The following is an 8,007-nucleotide window of genomic DNA, read 5'->3' as shown; positions in this document are numbered from 1 at the left end:
AAAGATAGTAGCACTCACCAGCAAACTGTCCCACAATCACATTTATAGCCTAGGAACACTGTATATTCATTCATATGTAGGAAGCCTTGGAAATGTTAAGCACAGTGCCTACTGTAGCTGTTTTCTTGGAGTACAGCTGATGACGCTTCCTTGCCAGAGATAAAGCGCTAGCAGAACACATAGCTAATAAGAAATTGGCTGGCTGGGCCTTTGCCGAATAGTCTTCAGGAGGCTGTTCTGTCAACACAGTTGTATTGCCATATTTCTCTATTTTTTCTAGGCTCCAGAGGAAGCATTTCTGAGACTTTGCATGACGTTCGTTAGTAGCCCATTTACACAGACAAGCAAACCCAAAGACCCGTGGCTCCCACTGTTCATTTTTCTTGGATAAAGCAAAGAGTGTCTGCTGCAAAGCAAAACTCAGAGGCATAATAAACATATCACCAACGGGAGGCAGCGTTCAGCAGCTCCACGGAAGAGTGCAGAAGAGGCCGTGCACTTTAATTAGGTGATGGCCAAGATTGTCTGGAGGGATGTGAAGCAATAGCTGGGTGACACATACTCTGTAAATGTCAGTGCTCGAGGCAGCCAGCAGCTGCACTGCATAGTGAGATGTACGGAGTTATGGCTGCAGCCCAAGTGTACCAGCAGGTCATGCTCATAAACACCACGCAGAGAGATGAATCCTTATGGGGAGATGTCCCTTCCCAATTTATCCTTCACGGTTCTTTCAACACTGAATATATTTTCAGGATTTTGGAGAGGGCAACGATTGGAAAAAAGGAGACAATTTCATCAGAACAATCTGAAAAATGTTTTCAGTAAATCCTCAAAACCATTTTCACGTAGTTAGAGATCTAATGTGTGACCTGATGCCTGTATAAGCACAGAAAGAAAGGAAAACATTTACCAGAGCAACTTAAAAATGAAAGCAGTGATTTCCACTCACATGGCACTACAGCACTTTGCCTTTGTGCCCAGCTGAGACAAGGCTCCTAGTGGAACACGCACTCAGTGCAGGAGCAGAGGGGTATTTCTAGTGATGAGTGGGAAGCCCTTACTCACTTCTCATCCACAAAGCGCCTGACTCCAATCTGCATTTTCCATATTCTGCTTGTTTGAATGTTGAAATCCCCACAGATGTAAATATACAAATCTATGCTTCGAGGAGATGGTGCACACAGGGTGCACTGGCGGAGGACTTCTGTGGATAAAACAAGTCCAGCACACTGAAACTCTTCCAGTGTTCTCCTCTGTGTTCACCTCTTGCACACACTGCAAGCCCAAGCAGACAGCTGAGTATATGCAGCCACTGTTTGTTTACAGATACTGTCATATTGATAATCTTATTTTATTACTGGTTATTATTACAATAATTACAACCAGTAATGCTAAAGACAATTTACTTGCAGCCATAGGAGCCCACACCTTGGCCTAACACACTGTCCTGGTTTCAGCTGGGAGGGAGCTGATTTTCCCTCTGCAGTGTCTGGTATGATGCTATGTTTTGGCTTTAGGAGAAAAACAATATGGGTAACACACTGACGTTCCAGTTACTGCTGAGCAGGGCTGTGCAGACATTTCAGTTTCTCAGCTTCTTGCACTGTCGTGCCAGAGAAGGGCTATATATATTTATATATCTATATATACACACACACAATAATATAACTATTATTCTTTTCTCCTTCTTTCATTTCTGTCCTAGTTTTTATCTCAATCCATGAGTTCTCTCTTTATTTTTTTTATTCTCCCCCATCCCACTGGGCTCAAGGATCACTGTGATGCTGGTCCAGCTTGCAGAATGAGTGTGATCAAACCAGACTCACACAAGCAATGAAAAACATCGTTAGGGTTAATTTAATCTTGAGCAGTATGAATCCCTCACTCCAAAGTCTCTCTTTTTTCCTCCCAACTTTGGTTCTCTGTAAGTTCCTGTTACAGCAAATGACATTTCAGGGAGAATGTACATGGGATATACACATGGTAACACCTGAAAACTTAAATATGAGTCAGCACTGAGAGGGCTGAACGCTACTCAACTTGCCTTTGACTTCAGCACCCTTCAAAATGGCTTTTATTTTACTGTCTTCTCCCACTGCCCTCTAGGTGGGATCAAGAGCCCTGTGAGTAATCATCACTAGCGTAGCAGTTGTACTTAGAACACTTCAGTGCAGCATCTCAAAATGCCTCTCAGTTTAGGTATTAACTAACAAATAATCTTCGACCTAAGGACAATATGACTGAGGGCTGTGGCTTTCAGAATCCATTACACTCAAAAATGCCTCTGCTCAGCAAAGATGAAGAAGAATCAAAAAGTATCTAAGGTATTCACTGGTGTCAGCCTGAGATAATAGAGAGTAGTTGAACAAACCAACTGGGTCCAAATTGCATCCATTTTAGTTCTAGCATGGATGAGAAATACAGAGCGGTGCCAATAAGATGATGTCCTTGGATCCGGCAGCCCACAGCCAGCAGATTCTGAGTCATTCTGAGTTTTCCTCACCCATCTTTGTAAATGCTAAAGCCAAGGAGATGGTTTTCATTTCTTATCTGTCAACTGTAAATCCTTCCGTTGTTTGGGATCCTATCTTTGCGTTAAGCTTTCCTGAGCCATCTCTGAGCATTAACGTGCCAAAAGTCAACACATCTGATGTTTTTTACTACTAAGATTAGCATGGAACAACCTGAGTTGGAAAGGACCCACAAGGATCCCCAAGTCCAACTCCTGGCTCCACGCAGCACACCTTAAAATCACACCACATACCTGACAGCGCTGCCCAAACACTTCCTGAACTCCACCAGCTTGGAGCTGTGAGCACCGCCTTGGGGAGCTGCTGAAGTGCCTGACCATCCTCTACAGGAAACATTTCAGCTCCTTCAGTTTTCGGACAGTCAGAATCTTGCAGAATCCAAACTCAGAATCCAAACGAGAATTTACCTTATTACAATGTTAATGGACCCGCATTCTTCCACTTCCTGTTAAGCTGAACCGAAATTGCCCACACTGTCGGACTTCCTGTCCAATATATGCTTATTACTTAATGAATTTCAAAGATCTGGCAGAAAAGCTGAAAATTCTCTTGGCACACATTATTTGTTTTGACAACTTACAGCTTTTTTTTGTTTGTTATCTTCTAAAGTCCTTGAAATCAATCAGAAAGAAAAAAAAATACAAAGAAAAAAACCTTAATTATCTCTACTGGATCACACCAGAATGGGTTGCAATGCAAGATGAAGCTCCTCACACAACCTCTATAGTACTGTACTCCCTTAGTGGTGCTGCAAAGGAGGCTTCTCAGTCCTCTGGGACAAGAGGAAAAATGACGTGCTTGCTGAATAGGAAGTGTACTTGATCACCTCCTTGAAGATCTCTTCCAAATCAAGATCTGGGAGGCCCCAAACGAGGACCTACAGCTGCCACGGGGTGCGTTTCAGCTGGGCAATGATTCGGATATCAGAACTAAATCCCCATCGCACGGCCTCAGTAATTAATCTGTTACCATATTCCTTGACTGTTGAATCTCACACAGCAAACAGAGCTTTTGCCATAATGAGTTTCTGCAAGCCCTATCAACAATCATCTGCGTATCACTGATTTCTAAACCCAGTCCCACTCAGGGGCATCCCTCTCTCTGTAAGAAAACAAAGTAGAGTCAAAGGAATTATTTCAATAAGAGCACTGTCAGGAACAGAAAAACAGCTATTAATTCCAAGGTTACTTTATGGATGACATTGATTAACACAAACACCTATGGAGATCCCAACAGATTAACACAGGTATGTTTATTCCATGCCAATTCCCATGATTGTTCTCCACTACTACGTCCAACCCTTACTCACTTGCTACCACTCCCACTGCCTTCAACAAGCAGCCCAAGATCAGTATCAGCAATCACCTTCACGCAGAAAATCAAGCTGTGGACATCTGTGCTCCTCCTGCAGAAGCCTGGAACAGCCAGGCATTGTGTCACCCACCCCAGGAGCCTACACTGAGCTCTACATTGCCAGGGCTGGCCCCCTGTGGACAGTCATGAGCACAACCCACTTCCCACTTCAAAGACAGATTGTTCTCCCTTTGTTAGACCAGGCATGTTTAAGCTGATAACCTCTACTTACTTGCTCCCATCCTTGCTACTACTGAGTCAGAAAGAGAAGTGCAGTGAAACCAGAAGCTAAATCCATGATTTTTTGACTCTCCAATCCTTGAGAAAGAAGAGCTTGAAAGAAAGATACGGAGATCAAACTCATATTGTTGTTGGTTTTCATGGCAAAGAGTCACTGTGCTCTCTCACTGTTGCCATCAGACTCGTGTGCTGATCTCCAGTTCAGCCACAGATCTGGCAGCTTGTCCTCACAGTAAAACTATGAATATATGCAGCAGATTGACCCTGCCACTCCTCCTTCTGTGCCAGAACTGCAACGTGCAGCTCTTTGTATGTACTTCACAGCACTATTTGTTAAGTATAAAACATAAACTCTGGCCCATCAAGAGAGAGATTTGCTGAAGGTGTACAGGAACCTCTTCTGTGCCTTTCCCTTTGATTCATTTGCCCCATGGAAGCATGGATATTTTAATGGTCCATTCTGTCACAGTGCTGGATATTTTCTTGCAAAGGGCTGTTATGTAAAGTGTTCTCCAAGCATCCTCCTTACCAGAAATTCTTCCTTTTCTTCAGCAGCTCTTCTTCAGAACGGTCTATCCCTGAAAGCTCAGGGTCTTTAACTGAAGCACTTCAGAACAAGTTGTACTTATTGAATGCAACTTGGGAAGAGCTGCTAGCTTGCTGGGCGAAGAGGAAGCACAAAACAGCTCACAGACTTGTAAGCAGTGGCACAAGACACCTCAGACTTGCTTTGCAACTAGTGGAGAGTTAATCAATACCTACCTTTGGCCAGCAAAATTATCTCCTGGATTATTTTCACTGACAGTAAGAGGAGATCTTGGTGACAACTTCAGCTGTGCTACAAGCATATAAGTCTAACCTATATCCCACCCAGGAAGTCTCCTGTTGGCAAAGAACTGCTCGGTCAGAGCTAGCCAGGAGACACAATCCTTCCTGTTTAATCCTTTCCCTGAAACCACATGCACTGCAAAACACATGGAGGAAGAAGGGGACAGAAATGATGCAATCACATCGGGGTTTCCTTTGTCATTTTCAGTACTTATCTGATTCAATATCTGCAAAACTGCCTTTGGACTGCAACAAACTGCTTGCTTTGATATCGAGATGCAAATATCACTGCTAAGTGTGCTGTAAACGGATTTTATTGCTCACTCCAGAGCCAGCATGTATTAGCACAGTAAAGCTAAAAGTCCTGGCTGGAGGGCTCTCTGTGGGAGAAAGATGAGCAGAGCAGGATCACCCAACCTGCTGCCACAGACCAGCAGTGGGGCGGAGGGCTTCACTGTGCAGAGTGAAGCCTGTTGCACACAGACGGAAGCTTAGAAACCAGCCAGAACAGTACAAACCATTTTTATGCCCTCCAGGGTTTGACATGGACATTGAATAATAAATTGCCCCAAAAGGAAACAAAACAGATGGGGAAGCTCAGGTGCAAACAATCATACCTTCTTGCAACATAACTGCAGGAAGCTGCACAGCAGCATTTCTCAAGCCTTGCATATCTACATCTGCTTCTGTAAGCCTGGTGGCAACGATCCAGATGTACACAGATATCTGGAGATACATGTGGGAATGGAGAAAATGCAACGGACAGGTTTTCTGGATCCACCAATCTCTTTTAAAGCAGAGCATACAAACAGTCCATGGCATGCAGGATACCACGCACGGTACCATAAATCATACTTGTAAATGTCTAAATAAACTCCCTTGTATCTCCATAACCTGCTGCTGCTCGAGCACCAAACAAAGGGCAGGAAGCAATCGACGGCACAGAGCTCACCCAGCTCTGAGAGCACACACTGTGCGTGTCAGCTGCCCTGACCTGCATGGCTCAAGAAGAGACTGCAAATCTGTGCCACAGGAAGGACCTACAGCCCTCAGAGCCAGGGAAGGGAAACGCATTCCTTGAAAGAAGGAAGAAAACCAAGTTTCACTTAAAGTTATAACAAACGAGCTGCTCTTGACCGTGAACGACGTCACCCTAAGCCTCAGCTTCCCCTGAGCAGCCAACGAATGTATCTCATTCTGAAACCTCGCGAGCGATATGGCCTCGTGCACCCAGCGCCGTGCTAACAGCTGGACGCCAGCTGGGCCAACAGCGCAGCGCCGCCTCGATGCACAGCGCCCCCTGGCGGTCGGAAGCGGCGCCGGGCCCCGTTCGGTCGCTGTGCGTTGCGGTCACCCGGCCAGCTCAGGTTGGATTAGACGGGAAAATGATCCTAAAAGTTCGTGTTAGCGAGTTCAAATGCAAACACTGCGTCCCACATCCTGAAAAGGAGAAACGGTGCTCAGCCCTTGGAAAAGGGTTTAGAGTAATTTAAGAATCTCTGAGATTTCAGCACACAAACCGAAGGTATGTCCATCAAACTTGCTCACTACCACTGGCTCCTTTGCTACTGCAGCTCCAATAAACCACCTTTAGCTGACAGAATCAACAACAACCTGCAAAGTAAGCTCCTGTGACTCCCACACAGCCCAGCACTGTGCTGATGGCAGCGCAACCCGTCCTGTTCACATGCACCCCCAGCACAGGTGACACAGAGATCCACAAGGAAGAAATCAGACACCCAGACCACAACCTCCTGTTCTGTGCTGTTCCCAGGTATAACTTCAACCACCTCCATCACCCACAGCTCTTATACGGACACAATGAATTCAGCCAATATGTTACTACACTGCAGAATGGGAGTCATGTTGAAGAGGTTAAAAGTAGTGCAAGTTTCAACTGCTTACACAAAAGGAATATTGAATATAAATAAGTACACTATTTGTATAAAGACTTCCTCAAGAAGCTCTAGTTAGAGATACCAGATGGAGATCTGGTGCAATACTCCAGGAATGCAGCACATTTTCCTGTACATGCTGTGTTCAAATGGTAAACATGAGTGACCCTGACTCAGATTGCTTGAAACACTTCTGGGAAGGGTCACATTCAGATTTTACACTGTTAACTATGGTTAAATATATTTGTCACAATCAAACTATTAAGTCTGATCCTGTATTAAAGTGAATACGTGAACAGCATTGACAGTTAGACACCTCTCTCTTGTTGTTTCCATTATGCACCATTCTATTCCACTCATCTAATGTATTTTTAGTACCTCAAGAACTTCTGCTGAGGGATGGATATGGAGAAAACAAGCACTGATTTTGCTCTATGGAATGGCTTTGCCTCTCCAGTTCTACGGGGCTAGAAATCCTTGTTAGTCACATTCACACCAATGTTCAAAGAAGCGAAATCACTGACAGTGATGAGTAAGGCTGTATGACAGCATGAACTAATCTGCTTTACAGTTTTACCAGCCTATTAAAACACAGCCGTGCTAAACTCTCTAACTCGGAATAAAGCATCAACAATACATCAGGCCATAGCTGACCCCATTGGCACATCTGAAGGTGAATTTGTGCAGTTGTAGCTGTGTATGCACACAGATGTCATGTCACAGTTAAGCTGGCCTTTAACAAGTCTCCCACTTCAAAACAAGCCAGTTAGTTTAATACTAACATGCATTTTTATATGGGATTGCTGTATGGATGGAGTTACTCATGGACAGAAAGGTAAGGAATTTTAATTTGAAATTAAGTATAGAGGTTTGCTACACTATATCACCAAAAAACAACATAAAAGCAGTATTTGTCTGTGCAGGGAAGAACTGAGATTCCTATATATGTTAGTTCCAGATTGATATTGCTGACATATGCCTAAACACATCCAATCTCTATCACAAGGACTTCAGTGGGGTGTACAGAGAGCAACACCCATATATGGGACTTGTAGCAAATTCCAGACATACACACAAAACATCTCTGAATACTGTGGGAAGGAGAGGTATTTTCTAACTACAACGAAAACAACCCTTCACTGACTGTATGGAAAACCTGC

The sequence above is a fragment of the Excalfactoria chinensis genome, chromosome 13, assembly GCF_039878825.1.
Source record: "Excalfactoria chinensis isolate bCotChi1 chromosome 13, bCotChi1.hap2, whole genome shotgun sequence".
In the NCBI taxonomy this organism is placed as follows: domain Eukaryota; kingdom Metazoa; phylum Chordata; class Aves; order Galliformes; family Phasianidae; genus Excalfactoria; species Excalfactoria chinensis.
This window is presented reverse-complemented; position numbering follows the sequence as displayed.